Source organism: Canis lupus, chromosome 17, assembly GCF_048164855.1.
Source record: "Canis lupus baileyi chromosome 17, mCanLup2.hap1, whole genome shotgun sequence".
NCBI lineage: Eukaryota > Metazoa > Chordata > Mammalia > Carnivora > Canidae > Canis > Canis lupus.
In genome coordinates this window covers 13,412,906-13,440,224 of record NC_132854.1, presented here as the reverse complement: position 1 = coordinate 13,440,224, position 27,319 = coordinate 13,412,906, and the positions used below count along the sequence as shown (strand labels likewise).

General features: G+C 42.0%; 1 long non-coding RNA gene across 3 annotated transcripts in view; it reads right to left on the bottom strand.

Annotated features, from left to right (window-relative positions):
- LOC140608303 (uncharacterized) overlaps nucleotides 1-15,056 on the bottom strand; it is a 53,502-nt gene extending 38,446 nt beyond the window's left edge. For all 3 annotated transcript variants that reach the window (XR_012010326.1, XR_012010323.1, XR_012010325.1), the window contains exons 1-2: nucleotides 14,898-15,056; nucleotides 12,429-12,541 (exon numbers count right to left, since the gene is read on the bottom strand). This is a non-coding gene — a long non-coding RNA (uncharacterized lncRNA). The remainder of the gene's footprint in view (nucleotides 1-12,428; nucleotides 12,542-14,897) is intronic.
- Between the last annotated feature and the right edge of the window lie 12,263 nt (nucleotides 15,057-27,319).

Genomic DNA, 27,319 nt, shown 5'->3' with positions numbered 1-27,319 from the left:
CAATCTTCAGAGAAAATTGCCATGAACCCTCATTCCTTGACCTCTTTCTCATGCTCTCTCTCCTTCTTGCACCCCAAAGAATCAGCCACAGAATGCAGCTCTTAGCTCATTTTCAACAAAATCACCACCCACACAAAGCATATGTGTGCGCGTGCTGGGTTGAATGAAACTTTCGGAAGACTCAGCAATGCATCTCAACAATGGATAATGCAGGCAACTTCAGGTAGAACACTAGACAATCATGTCCTTATGTCATCAGACCACTTTGCCACTAGGGATTCTTTTCCTCTTTAGGCCACCTAGAGACCCACTCTCCATGATCTAACTGGCTTCTCACTTCTTCTTGGACCTCTCATCACTCTTCCACATTAATCCTTCTGGCTCCCAATGTTGGCCTTCTACTATGTAGAACAATAAAACCTCTCCACCTTGATAATACCCAGGCACCACTTCACCCATCCTAGCCTATCCACACTCAGGAAGGTACTCAAAAATACATTTCTTTCATAGTAAAAATATCAACTCCCTTAAATGAGGTCATATTATAGTAAAGAAAAATTTCTTTTTTGCCATCTATTTTCCAGGCTTTCACCTCAATCCAGAAAGTCACTAATTGCATTGGAGGCCATTCTGATGCAACACACAGCATCTTATGACTTTTTGGACATTAAGCCTCAAATGTGTTTTTTCCCATGAAGTTTTCCCTAGCTACTCAAGTAGTTAGTACTCCCTTCTACATCTTTGCAGGATTTATGTCATTGTGGTGTTTATGATGTTTTTCTCTCTTCTGCCAGTCTGAGGATGGGAATCATATCTTACTTATCTCTGTAGCTACACCAGCATCCATCAATAGTATGCATTCCATAAACGTTTGTCAAATCAATCATTCAATACCAATTACGCCTGGTTAAGATCGGTGGCAAATCAGACATTTAGTCCCAGACAGGCAAATGTGCAAAATCCCTACAAAAGAGAAGCCGTAATACCAAAAGTTAGAAATGGCCTTTTAAACTCATCTACACAACAAAACCAGAGAGCTTTTCAGTGCAGAAAGATACACTGTGTACCTTAGATCATTCAGCTTATTCTAAAGCAGGCTCCCTTCCAAGTTTGGCTTTCTACCTTCATAAATTTTGTTCTAGCTGTGTTGCCTCTAGAATTCACAGTGCCCACTTCACTAGATGATGACTCATGCTCACCATGCAACAAAGTAATTCCATTTTGAGATCATTTGGAGGCACTAGACAGAGACTATAAACCAATCCCTACAACAAAAGATGATGTCTCAGTAAAGCATTTTCGCCCACCTTCTCTCTCAGCTAGTTTTTCAAAGAATAATTATGGAGCAAATTGTAAGCTCACTGAAAATAACAAGCCGTGCCTTGCTTTTCTTTGTACAATGTCTTATGCAAACTTGAGCTTAGTAGGTATTCAAAATGGATGGAAGGGCATGGAAATAACTACGAAGTAGATTCAACACAGCCAGTGTCTTTAACAAAAGATTTATTCATATTTGTGTGCATATATGTACATATACATGTATAAGACACACATTCACACACAAACACACATAGAGAGTGCCTGCATTATAGATAGCAGTAAGCAGTGATGCTTGATCGTTTATTGCCTTGTAGACACCACACTAGGCCATCTGTTTACTCATTCATTCAATTGACATTTATAAAGTTACAACCTGCCAGGGAGAACTCTTTAGATGGGAAGAAAAGATTTCTTGTCTCTTTACAGCTGTCTCTGGTTTTTCTCTCTGTGGGAGCTGAGAAGAGGAAGAAGCAGTGGAAAGATAGCCCCACTCTCTAGCCACATGGCCGTTGGAGAACATGGATGGTTTTATTAAAAAGTAGAAGGAATAAACCCCAGGCAGCCCCCAGACTCAAAAGAGTGCCGAAAAATGCTGAAGGATTGAATGAACATCAAATCCATGTGCTCTAATGGATTTGAGCATTAGACTATCAGACTAATAGACCCCTGATCTCAGTCTGAGAAAAAGTTAGCAACTAAGTAGGAAAACATCTCTAGAATCTGATTTATAAGAAGGGAATGCAAGGGCCACACATGCATGGTGCACACTAACAGCCATGTTCAGAGGACAATGATGATATAGTTGAGATGGAGGTGCTTGTCAACCAAAACATCTAAACCCATAATATTTCAGAGCTAAACAGACCTTTAAAACTCTTTGTTGCAACACTTCTCTGTGTTTTACATGCCATAGCACAAGTAGACAATGACAATATTTGCAAAGTGTTCTGGGTAAATGACAGAAGTTGCTCAGGGTCCCACCCAGCCTCCCCGAGGGCTGAGGGAGTCAGTATCTTAGGAACTTGGCTGGGAAGGCCTACATTAGACGCGTCTCCTAACTTTACAGGTAGAAAATTAGATCCTTACTCAAGATCATCCAGCTGCAGAGTCACGAGAGAGCCAGGAATAGAAATTGAAATGTCTTTATTCCTATTTCTACTCCTCCAGTGCTTCTCAAAGTGTGGTCCCCAGACCAGCAATACCAAGGCCACCCAGGAACTTGTTCAGATGCAGATGCTCAGACCCTACTCTGGACCTACCGAGTCAGACACTGGAGGGGAGAAGCCAGGCATTCTGCACTTCAACAAGCTTTCCAGGGGATTCTGATGCTCACCTAAGTGTGAGAAGCACTATGGGTGTCTATACTAATTCTCAGTGTTTTCATAAGCTACTAGGCTAACATTTGGGTTGTCTAACTTAGGGGTTGGAAAAGTTTTTTCTGGAAAGGACTTGATACGAAATATTTTAGGCTTTGCAGGCCATCCAGTCTCGGTCACAGCTGCTTAACTCTGCCACTCTAGCACAAATGCAGTTATAGGTACTACGTAAATGAATAAGCATGACTGTTTCCTAATAAAATTGTGTTTATATAAAAATAAACGGCAGGGTAGATGTGGCCCATGGACCATAGTTTGCCAACCCCTGGTAACTGACGATTAGAGTAGACTCATCAACCTCATAATTTAAATTCTGAGCAATTCTGATTAATAAAATTTCTTAGCAACTTATGGCATCTGTCAATATTGGTGTCAATATCTCTCTTTTTCCATTCAATTAACATGTGCTAAATGCCTCCTAAGTACCAGACTCTGGGCATACAGGGATGAAAAGATTCAATCCATGCCCTGAAGTATTAGAATTTCATGCAGTAGGGAAGCAAGAAATCAAATAAAATTATATTGTTTTTGAATATGGCCTTGTCAAAGAAAATGCCCACTTAAATATGTGGATTTTGTGCTAAATGTATTAATATTTTCCATTTATAAATGGACAAAAAGCATGATAATGCATACCCCAAATTTGAAGCCAGCAGGGATGGTAACTTTTCTGGCAACCACTGTTTGATAATACCCACAGATTCTGTGGGGCAGAAATTCAGAAACGGCAAATTGGGAATATTTGCATCTGCTCCACAGAGATTAAAGAGCCCCTACAAAGAAGACTTGAGTGGGTAGGGGATAGGATCTTTTGGGGTCTTCATTTACATGTCCAGTACCTGGGCTGTCATGATTCCAAAACTTGGCTAAACTGGGATCATTGGCTAGAACCTCCGCACGTGGCCTCTCGACATGGCTTGTGGCAGCTCAGGACTCCAACAACATGTGTTCCAATGACCAAAACAAAAGTAGCATGGCCTTTTAGTATCAAACCTTAGAAGCCATACTACATCATTTTTGCCATACTCTACTGATCAGAGCAACACAAGTCTGCCCAGATTCAAGAGATGGGGACATATACCTTACCTCTTGATGGCAAGTGAGTCAAATAACCTTCATCCATGTTTTAAAACCACCAACCAGAGTAACCTACTATTAGAAATGCCTTATCCCAGAGTAAGGGGGATTTATGGAATTTTAAAAAACTGCAGATAATGTACTAAATTAAAACCTGCTCTGCTAAAAATCCAAAATGGAAGAATAGGTCTAGAATTCATTTGATTTGGATGAATATGTTAAATAATGATCCTCCACAAGAGGAACTTAGGAAATGTTTCCATCTGTCCATAAGACAAAAAGGACTGTACATATTGCATAAAACTGGTTGACATGGAGAATTTGGGTTCATCTATTTTCAATGCTGGAGAGGCTATCATCAAAGAATAGGTGTACACAGTCCTTTTACCAAACTGCCAGAAATCTCACTAAATAGAGAATAAGGATGGAATTAAAAGTATTTATTTTTAAGTATTCATGGGCATATCTTCTTTTAAAAAAAGTGAGTAAACTTGAATTTCCTTTTTCTTGTGTCTGTTCTTCATTTAAAGTTACTTACTTCTCTGAGAATTCAGCACTAATTTAAGGATAACATTATAATCCTTGGACACAAAGTCAAATAGATGTTTTTCTCAGTGAAAAATGAGTTGTTTGTACACATTGTACATTTTTTTCATTGTCTGCTAAAGAAGTAGTTAGGACAATAAATGATCAGAATTGTCTTAAATCCTTCCAACTGAAGAATTTGTTTTGAAAAAAGTTTAGCCCATAGAAATACTTTTTTTCTAATTTGATTTTTTTCTAAAAATAGGGAATCATTTTTATGGTATAAAGAAAAGTGAAAATATTCAATCCAGTACAATAAAGAGAGTGGGTGAAGACAATGCTAATCTCTTCCTTTTAAAAATAGAGCTCTGTTTAGAGAAGATTGAATACCTAATCTGGAATCATGGCAGTGTGGTTCTTCATAGCCTCCTAGGTCTTTACAGGAGGAGAGTGGCTCCTACTCACCAAATATTCCAAACGTTCTCCTACATTTCCCAATATCTCCTGAAGTTAGGTTATGGTCATGTCACTAGTTGTGGGCCATGCCCTGTGGACAGAAGTGACATGCCACTTGCCAGGTTAAATAGTGAAGAGTTTGTGTGCTCCTCTATCTCCCTTTCCCCTTGGTGGCCTCTATGTTGAGGTTGTAGATGCTGTAAAAGCTACCTGGATCTCTGAATCATCCCATGGGAGAAAGCTGCCCTGGAGAGTTCCCCAATGCTCATCAGAATTTTCATAAGCAAGAAGCTAGCCTTTGTGGTGTGAAGCCACAGAGATGTTAGGATTCATTTGTTCCTACAGCACAGTTTATAGTCTAACTGGTGCCAAGCAATTTGCTCAAGTACAGCCAGCCAGTCAATGGCAAAGCTAGAATGGGAACCCAAGTCTTCTGAATCACCAATCCAGGACCACACTTTAAAACCACAGAAGCGGGGAGCCTGGGTGGCTCAGCAGTTTAGTGCTGCCTCCGGCCCAGGGCCTGATCCTGGAGACCCAGGATCGAGTCCCACGTCAGGCTCCCTGCATGGAGCCTGCTTCTCCCTCTGCCTGTGTCTCTGTCTCTCTGTCTCTCTCTCTGTCTCTCTCTCTCTCTCTCTGTGTCTCTCATGAATAAATAAATAAAATCTTTAAAAAATAAAAATAAAAAAAATAAAACCACAGAAGCATCAGTGAGACACCATCACACCATGTTATTAATCAAAGGGACACATTAGCTGAAAACAGAGACAAAATGTAGACTGGGCTGATAAAGACATGACACCCATGGATTGAGGTCCAGAACCAGAGAGGGTATGGTCAGGAGGGGTGGTTCAGCCTTCAGTCCAGGACCAAAGAAGGTGATCCCTGCTGGGAGAACAGATACTCAGCATTGTCCCAATGGTCCCTTTCTGCCCAAATTGTACATATATCTCAAGATAACGACAGTTGCTCCTAGACTGCATAGGCCAATTAGAAAATTATATACCCAAAAGGAAATGTTTCCACCTTCTTGTGTATGTCCAGCAGCCATTAAATACAATCAGGAAGTGTATGCCTCAAACTCAGATTGATTTAACATGATGTAGAATTTTTTAAAACAACAAATTGGAAAAAAATAGGTTTTGGTTGCTAGGCAACATCAGTACAAAGCTCTTTCCTTCTCTTCAAGAGCATTCTCTCCATCTTCATGGACAAAAGTCAAAAAAATACTTAACGACAGGCATATATTTGGTCATGACATCAGACATCAAATTGAACTTTTCTTGAAAACAACATCCTGCATTGCATCTAGCACTTCAGGATTCCGAATTACTACCCTCTGTGCACAGGAGGACGTTTCCTATTCTGAAATACTCATTCTTCTCTGTACAAATAAGTTGGAGGCTATCTTTCGTCAGCCATTGAAATAGAAGGAGAGAGTTTGCAAAGTCATGCAAGTCTGTTCTCTCTCAAGATGGGAGAGGGTTAGCTGTGACCCATCCTGTGTGACACCATTTTCTGTCTCCCATGTCAGCAAGCTTAAGCCAAGGGGAAATCTGTCTCTCTCCTTGTCCCTTCCTAAGAAATGGTGCTTTACTCCTGGACTGGCCTATTAGTGGCAGAAATTCACTCAAATGTGAGCCAAAAGTAAATCTATCAGTAAGCTGCCCTACAGATGCCTCTTGACCTGAAAGAAACTAGGAAGTAGGATGGTCTCCCTAGAGTTTCCATCAGGAGTACAGAGAGTTTCTCAAGCTAGTTTCTGAAGCACCTACTCTGTGTAAGACACTATCAGAACTGTGAAGAATATAAAAGAAGAAATATAATGGTTTTGGAGGAAATAAGACTAACGCAAAAGAAGGCAGCCCAGGCTATTCATTTCACCCAATTTTGCCTTTATGAAAATATAAGAAGAGATAAAGTGGCCAGGGAGGGAGGCAGAAGATAATTTTAGAGATGGCACTGGGCCACTTGCGCTACCAAATACCAGGTTCACAGTGGCCTTCTTGTCGACCATGAGGAGGAACAAAGGCATTTCTTCATGGGCCCCCATTGTCAGAAACTGGGACCAGTCTATCCTGCTCTCCAGCACAGCCTCCCTCCCAGTCCTGATGCAGAAAGTTTTGGGGGATTAGGTTCTTATTCTTACTACTCTCACCCCTGTGCAGTTTTCCTGCCTTACTGCCCACACCTGATTCTCACCTTCCCAATTTCCTCTCTTTCCACCACATTTATCTTCTGCAACTGGCTGGTCCACGTTAGGTTCTTAAACTCACCACATTCCCTCCCTCCCTGCCTGCTGTCTTCCCTCCTCACAGTATTTGGTAGGCACCATGCTGGTAAGCATCAGGAACATGAGGACAGGAAAAAAAAAAAAAAAAAAGAAAGAAAAACATTGCTCCTATCCATAGGGGACTTATCATCCAAAATAGGCAACCAGCACATTTAAAGTTCTAAGTACCCCCACAGCTAACAGATTAGACACCTGTGCAACTGAGTTCCCTAGGATGGGCACTCTATGGATGGCAACACGTAGGTTGCTCCAGCTCATTCCAGTTGAATCTGGTGCAAACATAACCACGCATGAGGCAAAGGGCCTCCCACCAAGCAAGTTCAGTTACTACAACATCCTTCAGGGCGAGAATAACACTTGAACTTCCTTGCTGAATCCAGTATTCTTAGCACAGGGCATTTCTAGGTACTGAAACCTTGCTCATTAGGCATGTAAAGATTGAAAGGTAATTCATTCAAAGGACACTCTGGTCTTTTTGCTGCTTCTGGTCACCTCACCTTTTCTTCCCAGTACACACACACACACACACACACACACACACGTGCATGTGCACACACACACACACACACACACTCCTATAGCCATTTTTCATGCAATATGCTTTGCAAACTTCAAGGGCAATATGTAAACATATTGCTGTGTGTCCTACCTCCCTGCTACTTCTTGTGCAAAGGAAGTACCCTAGGAACATGGGCTGCCTAGCCCTTTCTCTTCACCTTTCCACCCTGTTGTGAAAGCGAAGCCAGTGGTGTCCCAGGCAGAAATAAAGCAAAAGCCCAGGAAAGGAGCCGTGTCTTCATCTTAGAAATGCCTGAAATTGTGTGACCCTGAACTACCTTATTTTCGATTTCTAGGCAAGTATTCTTGTTAGCACAGAACAAAGATCTTTGTAAAGTCAAGGCACATTATATCCTTGGCTTCCTCTCCCTCAATTTGGCTTACCACACGTCCCTGAAAATGATTAAATTGGTCTGCCAGGACTTATATTTTATAAGGTCTCACATTATTGCTCTGAAATCTGTTCTGCTCAAAGGGCTTTCAGATATATAGAATTTTCTTCAATATTTCTTCAGGTATAGAAGCGCATCTTTTAGGCTTTTCTCATCCTCACTGAAATCTTGCAGAAATGTGGGTTCTGGGTGACCAAATTTTAAGATTTTTAAATTTTATTTATTCATGAGAGACACACAGAGAGAGGCAGAGACACAGGCACAGGGAGAAGGAGGCTCCTCGCAGCAAGCCTGATTTGGGACTCAATCCTGGGACTCCAGGATTGCGCCCTGAGCTGAAGGCAGACGCTCAGCTGCTGAGCCACCCAGGCATCCCTGGGTGACCAATTTAGTAGAAGTTCATGGCATGGAGAAAGCGTCTGTGTTGCCCAGAATGGTGATCATTGGAAGTCATGACGAATGACTGGATATGTTGTGAAATGCTTTGGTTGTTGAATCCAAGCTTTAAATTGTAAAATAGATAACTAATAAACAGAAAATCTATTATATAAAAACAAGCCCAATTCAAGGGCAGGAATCTCCAGAGGCAATTGTGCAGATGGCTTGGATGTTTCCAGTAGTCCAGTGGGTCATGCAATGAAGACCTCTGACACAAAACACTGCTTAAGGAACAGCAACAATATGTCCTTCTGTTTTTGGACATAGAAGGTTCCAATGTGACTCAGATCTACTGGGGTGCTTTCTTAGAACTTCTAAATATTTTAGTGAGCACTTTTAGCAGAAATAAAGTAGTTTTTAACTTGTTGGGGGGGGTTGCAACGACTGCCTATATAAAAAAAAATACTTTTTCAAGACTCTAGAGTTTGTTTTGTAATTAGTCTTTAGACTCATTGAAAAGATAGATATATATTTGTAGCTCACATGAAAACATTTTTGAAATGGTCGGAATCCTAGTCCTAATATTTTCCTTATGTATTGCTTTCCTACTGTCCTCTAAATTTTCCTGCATTAAAATGTATTGTCTGAGCAGCAAAAAGTTCCTATATTCATCCAGTATTTACAGAGAATTTGCCATGTACCAACACTTTGAGATTAATTGGGGTGGGGTGAGTAATACAAAAAAAATTATCACAGGATATCTATCCTCAACAAGATTACTGCCTACTTGAGAAACAAAATCAATCAATTAGCTCATTTAAGTACATTTAACACTTAAACAGTGCCTCTGTCCTGGCTACAGTAAGAGGTGAGGATAGATAGTACATTGAAAGCCAGACAGGGGGATCCCTGGGTGGCGCAGCGGTTTAGCATCTGCCTTTGGCCCAGGGCTTGAGCCTGGAGACCCAGGATTGAGTCCCATGTCTGGCTCCCTGCATGGAGCCTGCTTCTCCCTCTGCCTGTGTCTCTGCCTCTCTCTCTCTCTCTCTCTCTCTCTGTCGCTCATGAATGAATAAATAAAATCAAAAGAAAAAAAAAAAAAAAAGAAAGAGCCAGACAGGACTTGGAATGGGCAACACATTACCCTGTTTCAAGGGCTTTGCTTTTGTACTTCCTTCTATCAAAGGAAGCCCTGGCCCAGCCTCAAAATCAAACCCAAATACCCCCTGGTTAGTGAATCCTTTATCAGTTCCCTTGGTGGGCTTTAAATATTCCTTTTGCCCAACTCCTATGTTGTTTATCCTTCTGTTGAAATCATTACTTAATTGTGCTTTGATTTCTAGTTAACAAGTAAATATCTCTCTCCCCTAATAAGCTTCTTGTAGGCATAGATCAGGAATTTACCTTTGGATTCTCCCCTAGAAGCAGCACCTTATTCTTTAAAAATATATTGTGCATGTTCAATAAATATTTCTTGAATTATTTACTTTTACCATGGTAGATTATACTTTCATATAAGTCCTGTGTTGTTTTCATATTAGTGTAGTATTGTCTACAAGAGTTTTCCAGTTTAACTAAGATACATGAAGTTCTAATATACCATTCACCATTAAATTACACATATTCATATTTTTTGATAATGTATTCTTTTAAAAAAAGATTTTATTTTTTTGAGAGAGAAAGAGCATGAGCAGGGGGAGAAGCAGATGGGGCAGGAGAAGCAAACTCCCCCCTGAGCAGGAAGCCCAACGTGGGACTCAGTCAATCCCAAGACCTTGAGATCCTGACCTGAGTCAAAGGCAGATGCTTAACTGACTGAGCCACCCAGATACCCCAATGTATTTCTTGTCTCTATGTATCACACATCAGATTTTTCTCCATAAAATAAAAATAAACTCAACACCCCAAATTATACTATTATGCCAATATCATGATAAAATTTTTTCCACCTTTTTAACATTCACATGTGGAAGTAAGCACCTGGTTTGGTACAAGGAAGCTCTTAAGTCATATACAACACATTTAAAATACTTTTTAAAGGCATTCTTTCTTTTTTTTAAAGCAGGTATTATGTTACATTAATAATATCTAACTTTTATGCTACACTTCTTGGGTGCCACACACTGTGTTAAGTCTTCTACATAAATTTTCTCATTAATTTCTCACAAAAATCCAACTTCTGATATTTTGTTGTTGGAATCGCCTGTATGCTTTTCTGCCTGTCCCTGTAAGTTTGTTTTTCTTTAAGTCTTTTTATTTAGTTTTACTGGAATTACTAAAAGGGAAAAAAAATTGATGTTTGTATTCAATCTGCCTACTTAGCAGGGCCAGAATCTGATGTTCATTAAAATGAAGGCGTTTTAGGACAGTATGAAGAGGACAGGTTGTGAGGTCTGACTGCATGAGTTTGAATCCCTATTCTAAAAACTATTAATTGTGAGACCTCTAGACACTGTTCAAGAGAAAAAAGAATTCTAAAATAGCTTTTATCACCTCAGATATAAGGGAAGTTTGCATCCAGGAAACAAAGACAGAGTGCTATTCAAGTAACAAACAAAAACGGCTTCTGAAAATTAAAAACATGATAGCATGAATTGAAAAATCAATTACAGTGCTGGGAGCTAAAGAGAGGAATGTCTCCTGGAAAGATAAGATGTAGAAAATGTAGAAGAAAAGCAGGGGAAATTACAAGACACTTCCAGAAGTTGAACTTCAAATAGAAAATCCATGCAGCAGGAATACATGGATGGGAAGTAATCATCACTGAAATAATGCAAAAAAAAAAAAAAAAAATAACCAGAATTGAAGGGTGTGAGTTTTCAGAGTGCAGGGGCCTCCATATTAAAAGCAGGACCTCCCTTTAAAAACTGCTGCCTGCCTGAGATCAGGCTCTTTGCTATTCTTGGAGTCCCTTTGGTTGGATCATAAATATTCGTTCTCTCTTGGGAATCATTGAAAAAAATGAAATTTCTGCCATTTACTGCTCTTTCTAGAAGGAAGGCACAAAATATATATGCTTAGGGATGCCTGGGTGGCATCTGCCTTCTGCTCAGGGCGTGATCCTGGTCCAGGATCAAATCCCGCTTTGGGCTCCTTGCAAGGACCCTGCTTCTCCTTATGTCTATATGTCTCTGCCTCTCTCTTTGTGTCTCTCATGAATAAGTAAATTAAATCTTTTTAAAAATGTATATGCTTAGGTATATTATGTCTTAATAACAACCTTAGCTGCTTCAAGGGATCATTATGGAGAGACTCTTTCTTTATTTAATATTTTATTTATTGTCTAATATTTATTTTATTGTCTATAAACTATGTACTTAAGCATCAGCTCTGGAAAGAACTCAGAGCAAGTTGGGCTATCTAGCCATTACCAGGCTGTTCTTCTGATGAGCACCTAAAGGTAAAGCTAGAAGTTGGAAAGTCCTAAACCCCAGGACCTCAAAATGTGATCTTATTTGGAGATAGGGTCATTACAGATATAATGAGTTAAGATGAGGTGGTCCCTCATCCAATAACACCATTGTCCTTACAAAGGGGGGAGTTTGGACACAGACAGGCACAGAAGGAATATGTGAAGGGAAGGGACAGGTGGATTGTGCGGAGGGAGGGATGGCCACCTACAAGCCAGGGAGAGAGGCTTTGCACAGGGTCTCTCTCACAGCCCGGAAGGAACTAATTCTGCCAACATCTTGATCTCAGACCGCCAGCCTCCAGAACCATATGAAATACATTTCTGCTATTTAAACCTCCCCAGCACACATGGAATTTTGTTACAGCCACCCTCAAAACCTAATATGGACATAGGGGCACCTGAGTGGCTCAGTGGTTGAGCATCCGACTCCGACTCTAGGTTTCAGTTCAGGTCATGGTCTCAGGGTCTTGGGATCCAGCCCCACGTTGAGCTCTGCACACAATGGGGAGTCTGCTTGAGATGCACTCTCTCCCTCTGTTCCTCCCTCAACTTGCTCTCTCTCTCTCTCTCTCAAATAAATAAGTCTAAAAAAAAAAAAAAGCTAATAGAGATGTAGAGCATCAACTAAGAGAACTTACATATTGTCTGGGTGAAACTGAATGCCCTCCTTGAGAAGTTTCTCTACTTTTTCCTCTTGTGTGGCTTACAGTGCCTGGTGAATCTGCTGGAGACCGACGTTGAAATGCGAGCCCTGTGGGCAGACAGAAGAGGATGCGTGTGCCGAGTGTCCCAAGTGCCTCCCCTTCCTAGGATTATGGGAAAATTGGTCGCTCCACCACCACAGACTTGGGGATATGAAATAAAGATAAAAGCTCCTAGCACCTGTTTCTTTATCCGGCCCAGTTTGCCCTGCCCAGGCCTGCCCCGACCCAGCAGGCAGGCTTCCTCCTTCTCCTCAGCAGCAGGGCTCCAGGCTGGGCGGCCAACCCCGAAAACCACCCACTCCTCCAGACCCAGCCCAAGGCTGCTCCCCCAAGTCTGCGCCCTAGCTTGCCACTGCCTTCCTTGACTAAACAAGCCTCCTCCAACAGTCTCTTTCCCTCTCCTCTTTTCATTCGCCTAAAGAATGGCTTCTCATGGGTCTCAACTCTGGCTATGTGTTGGTCTCCTTCAGGTGTTTGGTTTGCTTATTTTTTTTAAATGCAGCTGTCTGGGCCCTACCCCAGGTCACTTCAAACAGAATCTCTGCTTGGGAGTGTAGTATTATGCAAATGTATGTATTTGGTCTTTGCCCCAGTTGGCACAGAGACCCCCAAACCCCCTGAAAATTCCTGAGTGATAGGAGTGTTTTTCTTTTTTCTGATGAGCCTCTTTGGGCCACACCTGAGTTTATGGTAACGAGGTGACTCAGGCTGGGGCACCTTGATACATTCAGGATACATTCAGGAGGGGATGGTCACCAGTAGACCAGACTTCTGATGAAAGGAGAGAGACTCTCAGTCTCACCCCCAACATCTGGGGAGGGAAACGAGACTGGAGACTGAGTCTGATAAAAACTCAAGTTTGGAGAGCTCCTGAGAGGGCGCTCCTGAAGAGAGCCTGGAAGCTTCTTCACCTTCCCCCCACACCGTGCCTGAACATCTCTTCCACTTGGCTGTTCCTTAGCTGCATCCTTATAATAAAGTTGTAATCATAAGTAGAGCCTTTCCTGAGCCCTTTGAGTCACTCTTGTGAATCATCAAGCCTGAAGGCGAAGTGTGGGAACCTCCAGATCTACAATCAGTTGGGCAGAAGTATGGCTATCCGGGGACCTCTCTTGAGGCCGCTAACATAGAGGCAGTCTGCTGGGACTCAGCCCTTTGACTTGTGGGGTATCATGCCAACCCCAGCTAGGTAAGTCAGAATTGAACTGAATTGTCAGACATTCACTTGGTGTGTGGAAAACTGGAGAACTGTTTAGTGTCAGGAGAAACCAAAGGGGCAGCGGCAGCTCTGAAATGTGCCACTCAGCTCTCTTCCAAATGCACCCCCAAAGGGGAGAATATCCTAGTTGTGTGGTGTACTCCCTGCTGCCCCTTTGGGTACAACTCTGGGTTCATGCTGAGGCCACACTCGGGTTACCAGCTAACCAGGATTTGGCCAGGGCTTTCCCAGTTTGAGCACGGAAGGTCTCGGGTCCTTGTAACCTCCTTGGGCCTAGGCAAGCCAGAGCCACTGGCCACTCCATGATGCACATGAGCACACACATACACACACTGCTCCAGCCAGGAGCCGCGCACTGTGGAGTACTAGTTCTATCTCATTCCTGTGGGATAAACACTTCCAGCAGGCCTATTTGCTAGGGCACATCCCATCAGCCTGGCCACACTGCTGAGATCTTTCCAGCCCCTCTTCTGTCACAGGTGTCAGCTATGGACTGTGGCTGCATGCTCCCCACCCCTCCACACTCCTGCCCTTCCCTCCCTCCTCTTTCACAGGTGCTGCCCCCAATAAATCTCTTGCCTATCTAATCCTTCTTTGGCATCTGGTTCTTGGAGGACACAGAAACACATAGATCAGTATTTTTTTTTTTAATCTCAAGCAATTGTGGTATCAGCCAGGTTTGTAAACCACTCTCCAGGTGTGCTAAGTACCAGCGTGCCTGCCCAAGTCCAGTGGAGAGACCAACGTGCAAACTCCTAATAACAACATCACATGGAAAATGCAGCAATCAAAATATGAGATGAATGTTCTGGAAGTACTGAGGGAGAGAGATGAAAATGCCCTAGTGATCTGGGAGATGATTTCAGCTTCCAGTGCTGAGATACAACACTGGTATTTATTGAGCTCTAAGTAGAGAATTCTTAATATTTTTCTCATCATATCACATCACTCTGATAAAATCATCATGTATTGTGGACATAAATTCAGAGATGTTTTACTCACAGCACTCCTGGCCACCAAATACGTTGGGGGTGGGGTGGCACAGAAGTTCCACACCAACCAATTCTCCCACCCACTGGACACCAACAGGGTGTCAGATGTTCAACTCAATTCTAACTACTAACTAATACTACTCAGAGTTAGCACTGACGCCACAGGCTAAAAACGCAGGCCCCCAGGACTACCTCCATCTTAGATGCTGAGCTCAAGTCCCAGCATCTTTGGCGTGTGCACCAACTGGGCAGCTTTCCAGACCCTGTCATTTAGAGGTTGGTATGGGAGTTTCATCACACAGGCGTGATTGATCACATCATCAGCCTCTGTCCATTCACTCGGTCTCCAGCCCCTCCCCCTTCCCCAGAGGCTGGTTGGTTCCTCTGGCAACCAGAGCCCATCCTGAAGCTATCCAGGGGCCCACCAACAGTCACCTCATTAGCGTAAACTCAGGTATAGTCAAAGGGGCTTATTATGTAACAAAAGATGCTCCTCTCACCCTGTCACTCAGAAAACTCCAAGAGTTTTAGAAGTTCTTAGGTAAGAAACTGGAATAAAGACCAAATATTATAACAGGAGATGATCCTCAGGAAACTCTAAGAGTTTTAGGAGCTGTGTGTCATGAACTGGAGCTAAAAACTGAATATATATTTCATATTATAACATGATAACAACATCACACAAATTAACAGATCTGACTTCCAGTGAATTGTCCTGAAATCAATAGAAAGAAAACTGACCTCCTCAAATATGCTGATAAGAGAAACTGGTGTGTGTGTGTGTGTGTGTGTGTGTGTGTGTGTAACATTGCATCAATAGGCCTAAATCTGTCATGCTACCAACACACATACTTTAGCAATGTAGAGATTTTTACATCAACTGTCTCCAATAATTTCTGGTTTTCCTTTTAAAAAATGCATCACTAATTATAGGATAGTTATCCCAGCTGGAAGCCTTTTATCCTTGCTGGATACAGCCATTTCCCAGCAAAGCTAAAAACCAGATAAGTGCTATGTGTGGCATTTAAAAAGTCAAATATTACACAAGGTCACATATGAATCACTTTTTTCCTAAATTAATGCATTATTTTGATGTTCCAGGAAGAATTTTCTAATACATATTTTCTTTCGCTTCAACTATTAAGCAATTTAAACCAGAGGCCTACATCACATCCCACTGGACTGTCAATCTCCAAGATAGATAGATTCACACAAGCATATCTAAGTAGCTCTTTATAAGTTTGCAATAGAGGGAAAAAGAAAACACAAATATTTTCTTTTGCATTTTTCATTCTAACCATAATCTGCAGTGGGAAGAAGAGTGGCCATAATTGTTTTATGGACAAGTTTTGTTTCGTCTTGTTTTCTTATCATGGTACCATTATATAATATAAAATCTACCATTGATGACATCTGATCCTCTTCACAGAAGAGAGTTAGTTCTCTGGCATCATATGGTATATTCACATTCTATCCCCTAGCACACACACATATAGTCACAATCACATGCACACCCCTAACCTCATTTTGGGAATCCTGACACCTTGTTAAAATATGGTGGTCTTCAGGAGATCAACAGAAATGAGCCAATGAGATAAAGAGTCTGTAGGGGAAAGGGACATGGGATTTGTCCCTGTTGGGTGGAAAACAGACATCAAAAGTCTAAAGTAATGAAAGGGGTTGATTTGCTTAAAAGAAGAGTACAATTTTGTTTCTATAGCTGTCCATGGTTCCTTAGCATAAAAATAGGAATTAATGTGGAGTTTCAGAAGCATAGAAGGAAAATAACTGTCTCACATTTGCCTCCTCCTCAAGCTACCTCCACACCTCCCCTGTACATTTCATAAGCAAATATCTTAAAATCATAGTCTAGCCTCATTTTTCTTAACTTGCATGCATTTCTCAACTCAACGCAACTGGCACTGCGCTGACAGGGCTCCTAATAATTACCTCCTAATTGCCAGCTCAGTGCTTTAGTTTTTGGTTTTCAGCCTAGCTGAGCCCTCTAGAGCACATGACAGTATTGACAAATGGCCTTAAACACACACACACACACACACACACACACACACACACAGGTCCTAGACCATCTCTCACTTGCAACTCTTTCTCTGGCTACTTCTATTTGCCCTTAAGTGTCTGGATTCCCTAGCTCCTTTCCTGGCCACCTTCTCATTTATTCTGCCTTCTTTCCTTAGACAATCTTCACTATTGGCTTCTGCTTCTATACTGAAAACTCTCAAACTATTCCCTGACCTGACTGCTTCCCTTTGTTCTATTCTATATCTCCAGTTGCCTACCGGCCATCTCTTCTTCTCTACCTTATTAGTATCTTTGTACTTGACATGTCTAAAACCAAACTAAAGATGGATGGATGGGTGGATGGATGGATGGATAAAACAAAAATCTCTGTCTTTTTTATTCTTTCTTTATATGAGTTAATGGCACTTCTTAATCAATCAGCTCAGGCTGCCATAACAAAATACCGCCGTCCAGGTGGCCTAAACAATAGATATCTATTTCTCACAGTTCTGGAGGCTGGGGAGTCCAAGATCAAGGTGCCAGCAGAGTCAGTTTCTGATGGGAGCTTTCTTCCTGGCTGGCAGACAGCCGCCTCCTCACTATGTGCTCACATGAGGGAGAGAGAAACAAAGCTAGCTCTCTTGTCTCTTCTTAGACGAACAGGAATCCTATTGGATCCAGGCCCCACCTTATGACTTCGTTTTTTTCCTTACCTTCTAAAGTCCCTATTTCCAAATATAGTCACATTGGGAGTTAGGATTTCAACATATAATTTTGCAGGGAACACAGTTCAGTTCACAGCAGGTACCATGTTCCAAGCTAGGTCTTATCTTGACTCTTTCTCTCCCCCATGTGCAGCCAGACACCCCAATTCATGGGTTGCCAGCCTTAAACTTCTCTTTTGCCCATTCCTTCCTTCCACCTCCACCTTTACACTTCCAGTTAAGGCCCCCTTGTGCCTCACCTGGACCACATCCTTGGGTGTTTCTGCACCTCTTTCTCTCCACTATCTTTCCACCATGGTACTGCCAGGTTGGCATCCAAAACAACAGATCTGGCCAGGATGCCCAAAAATTGTTTCACAAGCAGTCCATAAACTTCATGGCGCAGTCTTCTCCCTGTCTAGACCTCATCTGACCTCTCTGGTCTCATTCCTAGCCATTGCCCCCACGTGTCATGTTCTGGGCACACTGAGTGTCTACCTATCCCAACTTCCCACCTCTTTCCTTTTTCCATTTTTTTAAAGATTTTATTTATTTATTTATTTATGAGAGACACAGAGAGACAGAGACATAGGCAGAGGGAGATAGAGTCTCCCTGCAGGAAGCCCAATGTTGGACTGGATCCCAGGACCCCAGGATCTTGACATGAGCCAAGGGCAGATGCTCAACCACTGAGCCACCCAGGCGTCCCTAGATGACCAATTTAGTAGAAGAAGTTCATGACATGGAGAGAGCATCTGCACTGCCCAGAATGATGATCATTGGAAGTCATGACTTCCCCGACTTACACAGAATTTTCCTCTATTTGGAATGTGTATCCCTTCCTTCTTTACTTGATAAGTTTATACCCATCTCTCAGGCCTCAGGTTAAATAGGATGTCCAAGCAGTGTTTCTCAACCCCTCCACTTAGCTACCCACCACCTTATTTATATCCTGTCTCTGCACTTGCCATATTTGTACATTGGTCTCTCCCATTAGGCTTGCACGTCCTCATCAGTAGTGACAGCCTGTCCTTTGAGGCTGAACACCTGAGCTCCACCCAGAAGTTATTTGATCAATGTAAGAAGGAGCAGAGAGTGTTGCAGGGATATTAGAGATAGGCATGCTGTACAAGCTTCATCCTTAACTTTTCTCAGTTAAAAAGTAAATCTTTAATATTTGCAATTAAGCATTTGTATGGGTCATTTATTTTTTTTTAAGATTTTATTTGTTTATTCATGAGAGACACAGAAAGAGAGAGGCAGAGACACAGGCAGAGAGAGAAGCAGGCTCCCCACAGGGAGCCCAGTGCGGGACTCGATCCCAGAACTCCAGGATCACGCCCTGAGCCCTGAACCTCTGAAGGCATACACTCAACTGCTGAGCCACCCAGGCGTCCCTTTGTTTTTTGTTTCATTTTGTTTTGTTTTGTTTCCAGGCATCCCTTTGTATGGGCCATTTAATTCTAAATACAGAGTACTAGATTTTAGGCATTCTTTACATATATATATATATATATATATATATATATATATATATATATGCATGAGGGTGATAATTTTTTCAAAAATTAAGGAGACCACCTAGATTACAAGGCGGCTCTTCCATTCCCAAAAGAAATGTGTGTTACTCCTGACCAGGATACTTTATGTATGATTCAAATACAATTTTAAGTCTAGTATATAAAGGCAAGGGCCATTATATTTTAGTATCACTTTACTCTAATATTTTATCTTAAATTCTAAAGAAACCTAAGAGAAGAAGGTTACAAATGTCCTCAATTTAAAGCTCCCCTGGGGTGAATGGCCTGATGGCTGCTCTGGAGCACCAGAATTTTTAAAGATTATATAAAAGGTGGGTTGATGTTAAAACAAAACAAAAAAAATCTTAATTACCCAGAATAAACCTTTGTACGTTTCTGGCCATATGCTCCCAGAACAGCATCCTTTGAAATGTGTATCAGAGGTGGGAAATTTAGACAAAACCACATAGAGTCACGTGAGAGGACAGAGCACAGATCAGCAGGTGGCCTTTGGAGGAACCGTTTCACACCTATTAAGCCGGGTTTTCTTGAACGCAGCGGCTGAGTGAAAGCCTTTTTGTTAGCTGTCTTCCTATTGTGAGGAAATTGAAAGACACAAAAATGTTCAGGAATCAGAACATTCCTCTGACCTTCGATGATGCTTAAATATTCCCTATCCTTAACATCATGTGGGAGCTTTCGCTTCACGATGAAAAGGAGGAACTCGCTGTCTCCGAAGAGAAAGAAACCTCAGGCAGGGCAGAGCTTGACCTTCCAGGACCCAGGAATGGGACCTGAGCAGGCCAGAAACCTGATGCTGCCCTCCTGGCTGAAGGAAGCTCTGCTCCCGGCGGTGAGGGACCAGCTTTGTGAAGCTGAGCAGCTGGCCTAACCACCAGGGCGCTGCTGTGGTGGGGACCAGGACAGTGACCCAGGCTTGGGGGCCCCACAGGGCTTTTCCAGAGGCAGGAGACCTTTCATCTGTCCTTGTGCGTTGATGCCACACCATGGCCTGCCTCCCACCCCAGCTGCTTCTCACACCAATGCTTCTGCCTGTGCTCTTCCATTGCCTGGAATGCCATTCCCATATCCCACCCTGCCCCCTGCACCTGACAGCTTGCTCTTCAAGTCTTAAAATTCCATTCCATCATCTCCTCTGGGAAGCCTTCTCTGACCTCCTCCCTACAGCTCAGTTAGGGGGCCTTGTGAGGGCTGCGAGGAGGAATCTGCTCCATGCCTGTCCCAGCTCCTGGTGGTTTCTGGCGATGTCTGCTATTCATTCGTTGACTTGTAGAAGCACTGCCCCACTCTCCGCCTCCATCTCCACATGGTGTTCTCCTGGCGTGCATAAGTGTCTTTATTGTTCCCCTTTCCAAAAAGACACCAGTCATACTGAATGAGGACAGATGCTAAGGACTTCATTTTAACTTGATGACCTCACTAAAGACCTTGACTTCACACAATGTCACATTCTGGGGTGCTGGGTGTTAGAGATTCACCATATAAATTGGGGGGCATACATTTTAACCCATAACAGACTCCATTATCTGTGCTCCCATAGAGCCCTTGATATATCCTGATCACTGCTTTATAATTGCATAATCAAAAGACTAGTTCTTTCTCTGGCCTGCGAGCTTCTTTGCAGAGGTGCTGTGTTATGCGATCTTTACACATCTGGTGCCCAGCAGCATGTCTAGCACAACATAGGAACCAAATGGATGGATGAATGAATGAATGAGTGAATGAATAAATGAATGAGTGAATACAGCCACTGAGAAGAACCAAAACATGATGAATAAACTGTATGCAGATTCCCTTCAGAGCCAACATAAACATGCAAGTTTGTGTCTGCTTATATACACAAGATTCTCCACCACAACTCATCACAATATGCAGGTGTAATAAGCATGGTTTAGCTACCCATCCCTCCTCAGTTCTGGATTTGTAAAGTTTTTCTCAGCTCTGAACCAGGCCCTTGCCTTGCCGTTTGCCTTTCTGTTTTTATCACCAAGAGAGAGCTTCTTCTGAAGGCTTTCTCTTTCCCATCTCAATAAGTGGTTTCTCGGAGTCAGAGCCCTTGGGTAAATGCAGAGCAGTTCCCCATGCTCCTGGTGCTAAGCACATTTCCATCACCTTTTTTTTGTTCCTGTTGTCTTTGCATAACTCCACACAATGAACTTTTTCCTTCCCTGGTGCTCCCTCTGGCACTTCTTGCTAGGCTAGTTCCTCCCCGGGGGAGGTCCGATCAGGAAGGGAAGTGCTCTCAGGCAGAATGCTGCCCAGAGGACCATCCTACCCCCACATCTCTTAAAAATTGTTGATTTCATAATTATTTCCCAATTCTCACTGCAAATATTCGCATAGTAAATACAGAGACCTCAGAGCCAGCTGCTCTGGGAATCCTACTGCAGTTTAGCTGGTTCTCAGATGTGGATAAACTCTCCAGCTCTTTGACTCCCAAGGCATTTGGGTTAAAATGCTTAGGATGTTTTTCAAAAGCTCTGGGAAATCTCCAAATTTGAGTTTGCTTTGGCTCATTCTTAGTCATTCTGTGTTATTTAGACCTCTAGAAGCTTTTCTTACCTGTCTATCAGAAGGATCTAGCACCCTGATGCAACACAGTCAGATGGAGGAAAGAGGATATAGGATACATGCATGTGGGTCTGTTTGTTTTAATTATATGTGACCTGATTCTCACAAATATTTTAATAAACATACACATTTATTAAAGTTCAAGAATAAAGCTTGTGTCATGAGTGCTAATGTGGCTCTGAGTTTTCCTAGGAAGGAAGTCACTAACAGAAACATCAGTTCATCTGGAAACCTACTCTTGGCTTGCATAAGGGCTAGTTGAGCTAACTCTTTCGGTGGCTTAACCTCGGGCCATCTCCAGAGATTATGCTTGGCAGGCTTGAGTTCCAACCTTTCCTCTCTCACTTCCTAGCTGTGGGGCCTTGGGCAAGCTACTCCTACTCAAGGTGGGAAAGTGCATAGGTGGGCTTCACCCCCCACCACCACCCCTGGCAGCATATTCCACTCTGATCGTGACCCTAACTCATTCCACATTCTGGCCTTTGCAGGCAGTGGCAATAAAAGATGGAATTGAGAGTTAGGGATGGAGCAGACAGGAAATGAGAAGAAAGAAAAAAAATAAAGGCAAGTGGGGAAAAGAAAAGGGTAGGGAAGGGAGTATTCTTTAAGACATTGGCCCTACTCACAATGGGAGAAGAAGTACTTTAAAAAATCAATAGACAGATGTTTCATATTCCTCTCTCACATACACACATACACACCTACACCCAAAATACATAAGTTGCTCTTTTACAATAGCTCATAAGAAAATTCTATATATCCTGCCCAAACCCCTAAATCATGAGCCATGATCCAGGTTAGACTATGCAGCTGTATATATTAATGTTTTTATTCTGTTTTGTTCACTAACACAAGCCCTAAGACACAATACCTTGGGCCAGGCTTCAGAAATGCACTGGCAGGGATCCCTGGGTGGCGCAGCGGTTTGGCGCCTGCCTTTGGCCCAGGACGCGATCCTGGAGACCTGGGATCGAATCCCACGTCGGGCTCCCGGTGCATGGAGCCTGCTTCTCCCTCTGCCTGTGTCTCTGCCTCTCTCTCTCTCTCTCTCTCTCTCTCTCTCTCTGTGACTATCATAAATAAATAAAAATTTTAAAAAAGAATGATTTTTCCCTTTAAAAAAAAAAAAAAAAGAAATGCACTGGCAAATTCTGTCTTCCTAACATTTTTGGACGCTGCCAGAAACTCACAGGCTCAAGTCACCCCCACTGGATCATAAACCCCAATAGAAGAGGCTCTAATAGTTTCTTAATGGGGATCTGCTTTGACATTGTCCTTTCAGGGTGGTGGAGGAGGGGAGAGAAGACAAATGGAAGGAAGGAGGAAGATATGGGGGAAAGATGGAGGAAGGGATTGGGGAGGTGCAGGGAAAGGGGGGAGGGGGGAAGGAGGAAGGTTGGTCTCTGACAAGAAGGCTGAAGATGCACATTGGAAATGAGGATGATGTGTGTGGCCAGCTATGATTTTGACATCCATCAATAGATTGTCATTGACCCGTTGGTGACAGCTGCTCTATTCACACGGCACCTCCCCCGAATCCCACACAGGGCCCAGTGTAGTATTCTGAATGGTGGTTCATTCACTGAGCACCCTGCAGGCACTGTGTTCAATGACACACTGTTCCAACTCTCACAAAGTTCACCCTCTGAAGGAGAAGAGAAATGGACATTGGCGGGAACCTGAAAACACCACAGTTCTATTTGAACACACAAATATAAATTCATGCATGCTCAAAAACTCACTTTCCAGCCCCAGTTTCCACTTCTCGCTACTGGAGAATTAGAAAAGATTGTTGATCTCTCTGGGTAGACAAGCTCTACAGGTCCAGGGGGGTCTCACAGTCATTCATGGTGGCCCTGTTTGTTATATACTCTCTAGACGTCTAGAGTACAAAGGAGAGGATTTGGGGTTTATTCTGGATTCTGAAGGGTCTGTATGGTAGCATCTCTGAGTATGTTGTCTGTTTATTTACAGAGAAAAAAATGAAGGTTAGAAACTGAATTTTTTTTGTTTTTTTTTTTCAAAATATCAATTGAAGCTCCAATATGATAAAAGAATTTTTGTTAATGTTTTAAATGTCTGTCTAGGCACCTGTGTCTGCTAATGGATATTTCTTCTTAATCCAAATGATGGAGCCCTACATAACTCATAAAGAGAAGTTGTTCTATTGTGGTGCTCCATTTTACTAATTCAGAAACCTGACATTTCTGGAGGAGCGGCGACAAGCAATTTCACGATGATAAATTTTATAAGACAAAATACTCTGCTCTATGGAGCTCAGGAGTAATTTAAAAGAAAGATAAACAGTTGCAACATTTAATGCATAAACAAATGTCGCAGGATAATTTATTGAGATATTAATTTGTGATGTTTTTCTTTGCTCCTATAGGAGCCTGCCAAATGGGAAGGAATCGGCCTTCTCCCAGGCAAGAAGGTGGGCATATTCTGAATATAGACTCCTTAGCCTGTGTTATGAACAGCATCTCATTTTGAGACCTACCATCAAAGCTGCCAAGCACCCACCAATGAAAAGAGCTATAGCTACAGAGGGCAGCAGAACCAGAATGGCCTGGCTTGGAGGGATGGGAGAAGTCCCCCAAGATGTCAGAAGCAGGGTAGTTATGATGATTCTGTAAGTGGCAGATATCCATAAGCCAAATGCTCACAGAATCCCAAGAATATAAGACCAGAAGGATCCTGGACAGATGGTCCCCAACTTTCCCTAAATAGCTTTGCTCAATCTACCTTGGTCATAAGTAATCAATGCTGTAATCCCAGCCTCAACCCAATGTAATCTTTGGCCATGAGAACTCTAAACCTGCACTGGCCCAGGCTTTGCTCCTCAGCAGTATGTTCTGCTAAACCACCAATTCCAAAGATTGGTCACAAATTCTTTGCATCTCTTCCCATAAAGTAGTAGAGTCTGTATGTTTCAATCTCTTGAATTTGGCTTTGGCCATGTGACTTGCTTTAGCCAAGAGAATACAAGCAGAAACTTGCAAAGTGCCTGCTCATGTGGGCTTCTCTTCTCTTACTGCTTTTAGAACATAGCCCCCAAGGGCATAACCCTGAGATCAACCTGCTAGAAGCTGGACAAACATGGCCCAGTGGCCTCCATTACCAGAGCCAACCACCAGATGCGCAAATGAGGTCACTGGAGCCAACAGCCCCCATGTGACCTGTCCCTCAGCTCTCTGGTTTGCTAAGCAATATAAAATAAAAGGCGCTGTCAAACATCTTCCCAAGCCAATGGCTATGAACTAGCCACACACATAAGTTACTTTCCTTGTAAAAAAGTAATTCTGGTGAACCTGGAAGACACTAAGCAAAGTGAAATATGCCAGTCTTAGGACAAATACTGTCTGATTTCACTTACATAAGGAATCTAAACTAGTCAAACTCATAGAAGCAGAGAATAGAAGGGTAGTTGCCGGGGACTGGGGAGAAAGGGAAATGGAGACTCGTCTGATAGGTATAGTTTCACCTGTGCAAGATGAGTAAATGATAGAGACCTGCTATACAACATACTACCACAGTGTCTACCGTTAACAATACAGTGTTGTACGCTTAAAATTGGTTGAGAAGGTAGATCTCATGTTAAGTGTTCTTACCACAAAAGGTGGGGAGGAACACAAGGACAATTTTGGAGGTGATGGATATGTTTAGTACATTGATTCTGATGATAATATCACAGATGTGTGCATATGTCCAAACTTATCAAATAGTATACATTAAATATGCAAGTTTTCTGTATATCAGTTATACTCAATAAGCTGTTTTTTAAGAGTAATTCTGCTCCAAGGTAACTAAAGTTCTCCAAGAAATAATGACATAACTTTCCTTAATTTTTAAGCAAAGAAATGTCATTTTACGTATGTATTATCTTGTGAAGCTTATCTTTTCTCCTCTGAATCAGCTTTGATATTTTATCACAAACCAATTGTCTATATATGTATAGATCTATTTCTGGATTTTCTATTATATTTTTTTATATTTCTCTCTTTATAGTAATACTATATCATCTTTATTACTATACATTTTGTAGTAAGTTTTTGAATCAGCTAGTACTTTTGTTCTTTGTCAAAATCCCATTGCCTATTTTAGGTTCCTTGCATTTCCATAAGAATTACAAAATTAGGTTGTGTATTTCTTTCTTTTTTTTTTTAAGAGAGAGAGAGTGTGTGTGCGTGTGGACAAATGGGTTAGAGGGAGAGGGAGAGAGAGGATCTTAAGTAGGCTCAAGGCCCAGCAGGGAGCTCAATGCAGGGCTTGACCTCATGACCCTGAGATTATGACCTGAGCTGAAATCAAGAGTCAGACACTTAACACACTGAGCCTCCCAGGCACCTCAGGTTGCCTTTTTTGTATTTCTACAAAAATTCCTGCTGGGGGGATCCCTGGGTGGCTCAGCGGTTCAACACCTGCCTTCGGCCCAGGGTGTCATCCTGGAGTTCTGGGATAGAGTCCCACATCCGGCTCCTTGCATGGAGCCTGCTTCTGCCTCTCTCTCTCTGTCTCTCTCTCTCTCTGTCTCTCTCTATATATCATGAATAAATAAAAAATAAAATCTTTAAAAAAAAATTCCTGCTGGGATTATGTTTGAGATTATGTTGAATCCATGGAACAATTTGGGGAGAAATAACATCTTAAAAATACTTAATCTTCTGACCTATAGACACATTTATTTAGATCTTCTTTCATCACTCTCCACTGTGTTTTAAAGTTTTCAGTATCCAGGCATTGCATATCTTTCAGCAGATTTATCCCTAAGTATTTGAGATTTTTAATGCTTATTTGTATTATATTTCAATTTTGGATTATTCATTCTTAGTTCATAGAAATGCAATTAATTTTCATATATTGATCTCGTACGATGCAACTTTCTTCAACTCACTAACTAATCTAGCAGCTCTTTTGCAGATTTTCTTCACAAGTGATTATATCATCTTCAAATGAATACATTTTTACTTCTTCCTTCACAGTCTGGGTGCCATATATTTCTTTTTCTTGCCTGTTGCATTGCCTAGACCTCCAGCATAATGTTGAATAGAAGTGATGAAGGCAGGGATGCCTGGGTGGCTTAGCAGTTTAGCACTTGCCTTCAGCCCAGGGCATGATCCTGGAGTCCCGGGATCAAGTCCCATGTCAGGCTCCCTGCATGGAGCCTGCTTCTCCCTCTTCCTGTGTCTCTGCCTCTCTCTGTGTTTCTCATGAATAAAATAAATAAAATCTTAAAAATAAAAAAAAAAGAAGTGATGAAAGCAGACATCTTTGCCTTGTTCTTGATCTTAGGAAGAAAACACTGAGTCTTTCACTATTAAGAATGTAGGCTATAGATTTTTCATAGATGCCTTTTATCACGTTGAGAAATTTCCCTTCTAGTCTTAGTTTTCTGGAGCTCATATCAGGAATGAATGTTGAATTTTGTTAAGTGCTTTTTCTGCACCAACTGAGCTGATTAAATGGTTTTTCTTTTGTTATTTTGTTAATATGGTGAATGACACTGATAGACTTTCAAATGTTTTACCAACCTTGCATTCATCAGATCAACTCCACCTAGATAAATCTCCTTTTGTGTATTGATGGAGTTTATTTGTTAAAATTTGTCAGGAGTTTTTGCATCTATGAGGAATATTATTCCATAGCTTCTTTTTGACCCCTTTCCATTATTGAAATGACAGCTCTCTCTCTCTCCTTTGCTCTGAAATCTGCTTTGCCAGATATTGTAGCCATTTCCGCTTCTGTTTGATTAATGTTAATATGCTCTATCCTTTTC